This window comes from Callorhinus ursinus, unplaced genomic scaffold (assembly GCF_003265705.2).
Source record: "Callorhinus ursinus isolate GAN/ISIS: 27379988/994484 unplaced genomic scaffold, GSC_fseal_2.0 scaffold2, whole genome shotgun sequence".
Taxonomy (NCBI): Eukaryota; Metazoa; Chordata; class Mammalia; order Carnivora; family Otariidae; genus Callorhinus; species Callorhinus ursinus.
The window spans coordinates 98,486,031-98,493,932 of record NW_027397064.1 but is presented as its reverse complement, the minus strand read 5'-3'; the positions used below and the strand labels follow the sequence as shown (position 1 = coordinate 98,493,932).

The following is a 7,902-nucleotide window of genomic DNA, read 5'->3' as shown; positions in this document are numbered from 1 at the left end:
CAGACTTCTAACTTCTAGTATTATTGCAAGAGGACAAACGTGTGCTGTTTTAAGCTACCAAGTTTGGGGTAATCTGTTACAGCAGCAATGGGAAGCTAATACAATATGTTAAAATATTGACCCCACGCATTCCGTTCTGGGCTTCCCCCCACCTACATACTGCACCCACTCTTACAGCTCGCCTGAAAACCCCAGGAGCTGAGTTCTGTCCTTCCCCCTGTCCACACACACTTTGCAGCCAACTCTGGGTTACCTCTGGTGCCTTTGCATACAGCCAATCTGCCCCTGCCAACGAGCAAGTTCAAAAAGGGCTGGTTTTCTGGAGCCGATGCAGCTGCCTGTGGACATCAAGTGCAAGCCGAGCTGATAGGAAGCAGCCCAGCCCCCTGCACCACCAGCAGGAATGCAAACCTCCAAGCATGTGGCTGTGGCTCTCTGGGCGATCTGGGAGTGTAGCTGGGGACCACAGGCATTTATGTACAGAATGCGAGCTGGGGTCAATGGCCAGTACGAAAGGAAGAGCCTATTTTATTACAGGACTAGTCCTAGGCAGAACCCAGGTAGGCGAGGTTGTGTGAAGGCCTCCAGAAAGCCCCCAGACTCCCAGTTCTCTCACCTGTTCACCCCTCACTGTGCTGACAAGATCACCATTTGTTTACTCGTGCAATAAGTAGATGCCGAGCATCTCCTAGGTTTTAGGCATCATACTCGGAATTAAGGATCCATGAAAAAAGAAATTGAAGCCTACTAGATGTTCACACTCTAGAAGGGGAGATATACCTACAAGCAAAACACAAAGATGCACATGCACACACAAGCACATAAACAGTGGGCTAAGTGTTTTAGGGGTGAACGTGTAAGTGACCATGGAGCACCACCCAGGTAAGGGGAGGTGGATTTCACCATAGATTAGAAGACATTTAAGTCAGATATTAAAGGGTGAACTGTACTTTTGAGGTGAGGGGTGGAGGCACCCTTTCATGAAGCGGATGAGCAAGAGCCAAAGACTCAGGGATGAAAGGGCATGGTGTTTTAGGGAAGACCCTACAGGTCCATGTGGCTCAGGGGTGAGGAGGCCTGAGAGAAAGGATGGGACCCAACGCAAAAGGTTCAAGTCCCAGCTTTGCTGCTTCCCAGCGGTATAATTTTGGGCAAGATACCTCATCTGTCTGTGCCTCAGTCCCCTCATCTATTAAAGAAACATAATGATATCATCTCCCTCACATGCTGTTGTGAAGCTGGTGTGAGTTCATACGTGTAAAGGGCTGAGCACTGTGCCTGGTGAATAGAAAGTAGTCTCTCGTTACATGTTGGCTATTAATCTCATGACCGGTCTTTTTTTTTTTTTAAGATTTTATTCATTTATTTGAGAGAGAGAGACTGAGAGAGAGAGAGAGAGAGAGCGTGCACAGGAGAAAGGGAGAGGGAGAGAGAGAAGCAGACTTCCCAGTGAGCAGGAAGCCCCTATCCCAGGACCCTGAGATCATGACCTGAGCAGAAGGCAGAGGCTTTTAACTGATGGAAACACCCAGGCACCCTCATTATAGGTCTTGTATGTTGTCATGACAGAAATGACAGTGACTGATCTAGAGCTATATTTTATACTTTACAGAGTTCCTTACAAAGGACAGCTTATTTAATCTTCATGATGACTCTAGGAGGTTGTTATTGTTTTTTCTTTTTTTGTGGGTGAGGGAATTAAAATAAAGAGACTGGTCCAAGGTAACACAGATTTTGCATGGCAAACTGGAGCTGGAAAAGATGTCTCTGGTTCAAATGTGTGTGCTCATACCCATCACACTCCACAGAACTTTATCCTACGTGTAGGCACTCCGGGGCTCAGGGGCTTTCTAAGTAGGAAAGCAAAGTGTCAGAATTGTTTTTGTTTTTTTTTTTCAGAAAGAACACCATAAAAATACAACCAGATAACAAATATAAAAATATTCAAATTCACTGATAACCAAAGAAACAAGATGCTATTAATTTTCTTTTAATATGGAATGCTTTATGAATTTGCATGTCATCCTTGCCCTGGGGCCATGCTAATCGTCTCTGTATCGTTCCAATTTTAGTATATGTGCTGCCGAAGTGAGCACAAGATTCTATTAATTTTTAAATAAAAATGCCCAGTGCTGGTAAAGGTATGATATAACAGGCAGCTCTGTAAATGGCTTGTGCATATGTGAATCGGTATCACCCTTCTGCAAAACAATTTTGTATTATTTTCTAAAAACCTGTAAAAGACCCAGATGTTTGGAAAACAAATGAATAAGCAAACAAACAAAAAACAGAAACAAACCCATACATACAGAGAACAAACTGATGGTTCCCAGAGGGGAGGAGGTGGGGGATGGGCAAAATGGGTGCAGGGGGGTGGGGGGTACAGACTTCCAGTTATGGAATGAGTAAGTCACAGCGATAAAAGGTACGGCATAGGGAATATGGTCAATAGTATTGTGATAGGGTTGTAGGGGGACAGATGGCAGCTACACTGGCAGTGAGCACGCATAATATATAGACTTGTGGAATCACAAGTACTTGTGTTGTACACCTGAAAGTAATGTGTGTCAATTATACTTCGATAAAATAAATACATAAATGAGTAAATAAATAAGTAAATAAATAACCCAGATGCTTAAATTCAAAATGCTGCTATTAAGACTTAATCCTTAGAAGAAATCCAAAATTTGAGAAAGCTTTATGTATGAAGTTGTTTATAATAACAGTAAGAGTCAAAACAATAGGTAAGTAAAAACATCCATATCACAGATGCTTCTGAAATCATCTTAAGCTGGGGCGCCCTGGTGGCTCAGTTGGTTAAGGTTAAGCATCTGCCTTCGGCTCAGGTCATGATCCCGGGGTCCTGGGCTCAAGCCCCGCGTTGCAAACGGCTCTCTGCTCAGCAGGGAGCCTACTTCTCCCTCTACCCCTGCCCGCCACTCCCCCTGCTTGTGCTCTCTCTCTCTCTCTCTGTCAAATAAATAAATAAAAATCTTAAAAAAAAAAAAAGAAATCATCTTAAGTTAAAAAAAAAAATCATGAATGAAAACACTGGTTAATGTAGTACCATCTGAACCATATAAAAATATGAACAGGAAAAAAAGTTAGAAGGAAATACACAAAAATATGAACTGTGGTAGTCTTTTTTAATTGGACTTTTTTTCTTCTCTTCTCTTCAGTATTTTTCCAAGATTCCATGTCCTATGTAGATATTACTTTTATAATTAGGAAGAATAATTTTATTTCAAAACTGAGAAAAACTTCACCACAGATGTTTACTTCTTTCAGTGAAGAGAATGATCTCCAAAAATTTTTAACAAAATCTTAGGCAGACTCCCAGTATGTTAGACAGATAAAAGGATGCAGCTCTGGATCAAGTAGGCATGGGGTGGGGGCAGCAGCCCCGTCCCCCAGACCAGCCAGAGGCAACCCAGGGCATAAAATAAAAAGCAGCGGTGAAGGCAGGTCCCTGGTTTTGTAGCCAGCTCATGCTGTCTATCCAGGCAGGCCCGGGGAGCTGTTTTTGTCTCTGGGTCTGGCTGAGTGCACCAGTGCCTTGGGCGTGAGCACAACACCCTGGGTGGAGAGGTAAGGATGTGATTCAGAAGCTCTGGGGCCCAGGACAAGCACGAGAACTATACGGACTTCCCCAGCAGGCAGCCACCTTGTGAGGTTCTGGGGAACCATCCTGCCAGCCGCACCCATGGCTTGCCCCCTTGGAGTCAGATGCTGCACGTGGTCTCAGGCTCTTCAGCTTACTGGCTGCAGCCTGCGGATAACAGGCATCAAAGAGCACAATCCTGGACCCAACCCTGGAAAGTGAGTGTTGACTGCTTCTGGCCACACATCTGGCTTTCTGTAACATCCCAAGATTCGCATCATCGACAGGACTTTGGAAAACCTTACTTTTGTCCAAAGAGCTAGCTGTGTAATTTTTTCCCTCTATCCCTTACCCAGTTGAGTCCTACCCCATCCTTCTCTCTAAATGTGAGAGAAAGATTTCTACTACAGGGGTGCCGCTCAAGCAAGGGCTAAAATAAGACTGCCTGGTGCTTTTGTAAAACCACCTGCTTCCCTCACATAACAGCAACTGCTCTTAGAAAGAGAATTAGTCCAAATAACAGTTTTCCTGCGGCATTAGCGTTTCTACAGCAAGCCATGCATGAGGCGTGCTCAGCCTGGTGAGTTTTTTATCAGTTCTGGGAGTTACACATTTTAACACAAATAAATATATTTGGCTCAGTATCAAGTGAAAAAAAATCATTCTTAAGCTTTTCCTTTCTTTTTTCTGCAAGAGCAAATGAACTTCACACACAGAAAAAGGGCATCTGCTCAATGCCAAACTCCCAATGTCCTACACCTTAGGTGAATTTAATTTCAGGGACCTCAAATAATTAAACCTAAATGAAGGTATTAACTGTGAGGAAAATACAGTTCAAGTCTTTGGCTCGTCTGGCTGTCATAGAGGCCTCCATACGACACAAAGGTGCAGATCCAAGCCCCCCAGATCCATCCATCTTGTTCTCACGCAAAGGGTGAGTCTGTCTTTTCTTGTCGAGAATTCTAGTGGCTCCATGGTGCCCACGGGCACAGGGCAAACCCATCCGCAGGACAAAAGGGACAAGTCAAGAATCACACCTTTCTTGAGAAGCCCAGTTAAATGAAACTAAATAGGAACTGACCCCAGATTTTCTTCCTCTCACACCTTCTCTTACTTCTTTACTGCACCAACCACCAGATGAATGACTCCAAACACCCGGTCCCGCCCCCATGATGGCACTCCTTGCTGGAAATAGCCTTCGGGGACTTACACCATCCGTCTAGACTGCTTAGCTTGGTATGTGCATCCTAGTTTGATAATAACCCTTAAAATTATAATACAAGTAGCTGGCACTTACTGAAACATCTCTCATGTGCCAGGCATTTGTGGAATATTATTTCATGTAACATTATCCTCATTAGAACCCCGGGATGAAGGTTTTATGATCTCCATTTTATGAAAAGAAAAACAAGCCCAATGTGGTAAATGGTTTGACCTCTGATAAATGGCGGGGATAGGGTTCAAGCCCAGGCTACTCTGACTCCAGGAATCCTCCCTTTCAACTGCCAGGCTATTCAGTTGGAGCACATGGAGGGGCAGTTCAGAGGAGGGAAGAGGCAGGGGGAGGAGGAGCGAGAATCAGGATATGTCTTTCTTCTCCATCAGCCCTGAGCAAGAACAATGCAAGTGAAATGTAGTATTTCATTTTATCATGCAATGAGCATAATTAGGAAACAATGAGGAATGACAACTAATAATGAACCTTGTTTCTTCCTAATTAAAATTTAACGATTGTATTTCTGCCATTATTGCCCAGAGCAGCAGCGTAAGCTGTGCGGTAACAAGGCCAACTCTAAAAGGAGGCAGCCCGACTTCACAGATGGCTCAGCACAGCCCTGCCCAGGCATGCCAAGAAGGTACTGCTCCACAAGTGGTTGCTGGCTGCCCTCATGGCCCAGCCATACTGGGCAAAATAAACCGGATGGGCAGAAGAAACAGTGGTTTATTAACCACTGTAATAGACAAGTGGCAAGTATTGTAATTCCGTGACTACAGCGGGGAAAGGACAGGCTCTGGTGACACAGACAAAGCTATGTTTAAATACAGACTCAGCCAACCGCTTGCTGTGTGATCTCAGGCAAGCTGATTAGCCTCTCTGAGTTGGTTCCTTCATTTGTGAGTGAGCAGGAAATGCCTCAGGTGGTGCCATTGTGAGCCGTAAATGATGTAAGAGAAACAGGGTGTCAGACTCTCCACTTGGTGGCAATCATCGTCTGAGGCTCCCCAAAATCTTTGAACATTGCCTGCATTCTAATCGTTCATGTAAAACCTACCTTCCATCAGGGACTACCGAAAACTACATTTCCCAGCTTCCACTGCCCTGAGGAGCAAACTCGTGGTTTAACTGTACTGCTCAGATGCATTAGCAGAGTTACTGGGTGAAAGAGGCAGGGCCTAGGTCGGGTTTTGCTGGTACAGAGTGTGGCGCTGGCTGTGCAGGAGACAGCGAGGGGGGCCACTTCCTGATGATGGCGGTGGTGGCAGCTCCTTTGGTAGGCGGTTCTGCCGGAAGTGCTGGGAGTTCCTCCAGAAAGGCCTGCCGAGAATCTGTTTCTTCAGTCTGCAATGATGCTGCGCATTTTCTCTACCCACAAGTGTATCCCTTCCCGCTTAAACTGGCCAGTGGACAGTGTTATCTGCGACTTAGAGCCCTGACCCAGAAGGGGTGACAGGGCGACACCATGGAGCCCTGTTGGAGGAAGTGGAGGAAGTGAGGACAAGAAGATGTTTGAGAGGCTGCTGTGATAATCCAAGTTGGAGGAACGAGGGCCCCGACCAGAGAAACCCGACAGGTATTTCTAAGGAGTCTACTGCCTACACGTCTCTTGAATCTTTCGTCTTCTCTCCAAACCACAGCCAGCAGCTCAGGCTATGGATCGAGGTCCCCACCAAGACGACCACCATCGCTCCCAGTGAATCTGCCTGACTCCAGGCTCACACTCTCCCCTGCAGCTAGGGCGATCTTTCAAAGTGGAGTCACTTCACCTCCTCTGCTAAAAAGGTCTTCCGTAGCTTCCTTTGTCTTTAGCACAAAGTCAGAATTTCTTATCATGGCCGGTAAGGACCTTCATGGTCTGCAGCCTCCTCCCCTCCCACTCCCCCACCCCTTGCTCCTCTGACACGGCACACTGACCCACACTTACCTTCTCTCCCTTCTCCCCTGTCCCCACCCCCGCCATTTGAAAATGCTCAGCCAGGAACCCTGCCTTCACACTGCCCACCCTCCTGTACCTGGGTAACTCCTATTCGCTTCCTGGGGAGACCATCTCTGTTCCCCAGGCGAAGTTGGGTCTGCTATAGCACTTGGCCCCTCCTCTTTCATTGTCCCCAGAGCACTTGTCTAACATCTGTGCCCAGAATATCTGTGTCCCCCTTCCATCCTGTACATTGTTCCCAGCACCCCTGAGTCTGGATGGAGATGTGGGGCTGCGTTAGCACAAGACAAGAGAGTCACACTTTAGAGCTAATATGGTTCACATGTGGATGGGCCTTCTCCAGGCTCACGCTCAAATGGAAGTAAGGGACAGGGCAGCCCTAGGGCATGGCAGCGCCACAAGGTAGAGGTAGAGGGACCCTTCAGCATGGGTCCCTGAAGGCCTCTGTTGAAGGCTGCCTGCCACACAGTCACACTGAACGGAGAGTATGTAAGACAAGAATAAACTGTTATTATATCAAAACAGTGAGAGTTTGGGTGGCAGCTTTATCTTAACTAACATAGCCCTGCTAGAGTATGGAGGGAGAACATACTTCCGGACACAAGAAGCAGTTCATTGTGGGGGACCAATCAGCCCTGGTGGCATGAATGACAGAGAAAGATGCTGACAGGCCCAGCTGGAGAACCCCTGGACTTGAGAGAAGGGGGACAGCTTTTTGTCACCCATCAATTATTCTGAGAGGACAAGTTCTGTTGGTACAGGGAAATACGGACCAGGGGGGAGATAATTTATATCATTTTCCATACAGCCATCATCAACTCAAAATCTCATTTCTTTCTCCCAACATGAGTCTTACATCCCGGCAGAGTCCCTGGCATGGTCCTCCAGAGAGAGGAAAACAGTGCACATATTTTTCTCTCCACCATAAATACCTGAGTGACTTGATGGCTCAATTGAAAGCACTGAGGTGTAGGGACAATTTCCTCTTTCAGTGCCTGTGTATACATATGCTTATGTGTATATTTATAGTATACATATATATGTGCAGAATGAAGCCTGATTCAGGAAAAATAACCTCATCTCAAATATACAGTGTGGGTACATTTCCTGGAAGGGGGGAAAAGAAATCCTTCTCAGGTTCATAAA

General features: G+C 46.1%; 1 non-coding gene across 1 annotated transcript; it reads right to left on the bottom strand.

The window, feature by feature from the left end:
• Positions 1 to 1,989: 1,989 nt before the first annotated feature.
• Positions 1,990 to 2,096, bottom strand: LOC112813205 (U6 spliceosomal RNA). The gene has a single exon (XR_003205471.1). It is a non-coding gene; the product is annotated as a U6 spliceosomal RNA (small nuclear RNA).
• Between the last annotated feature and the right edge of the window lie 5,806 nt (positions 2,097 to 7,902).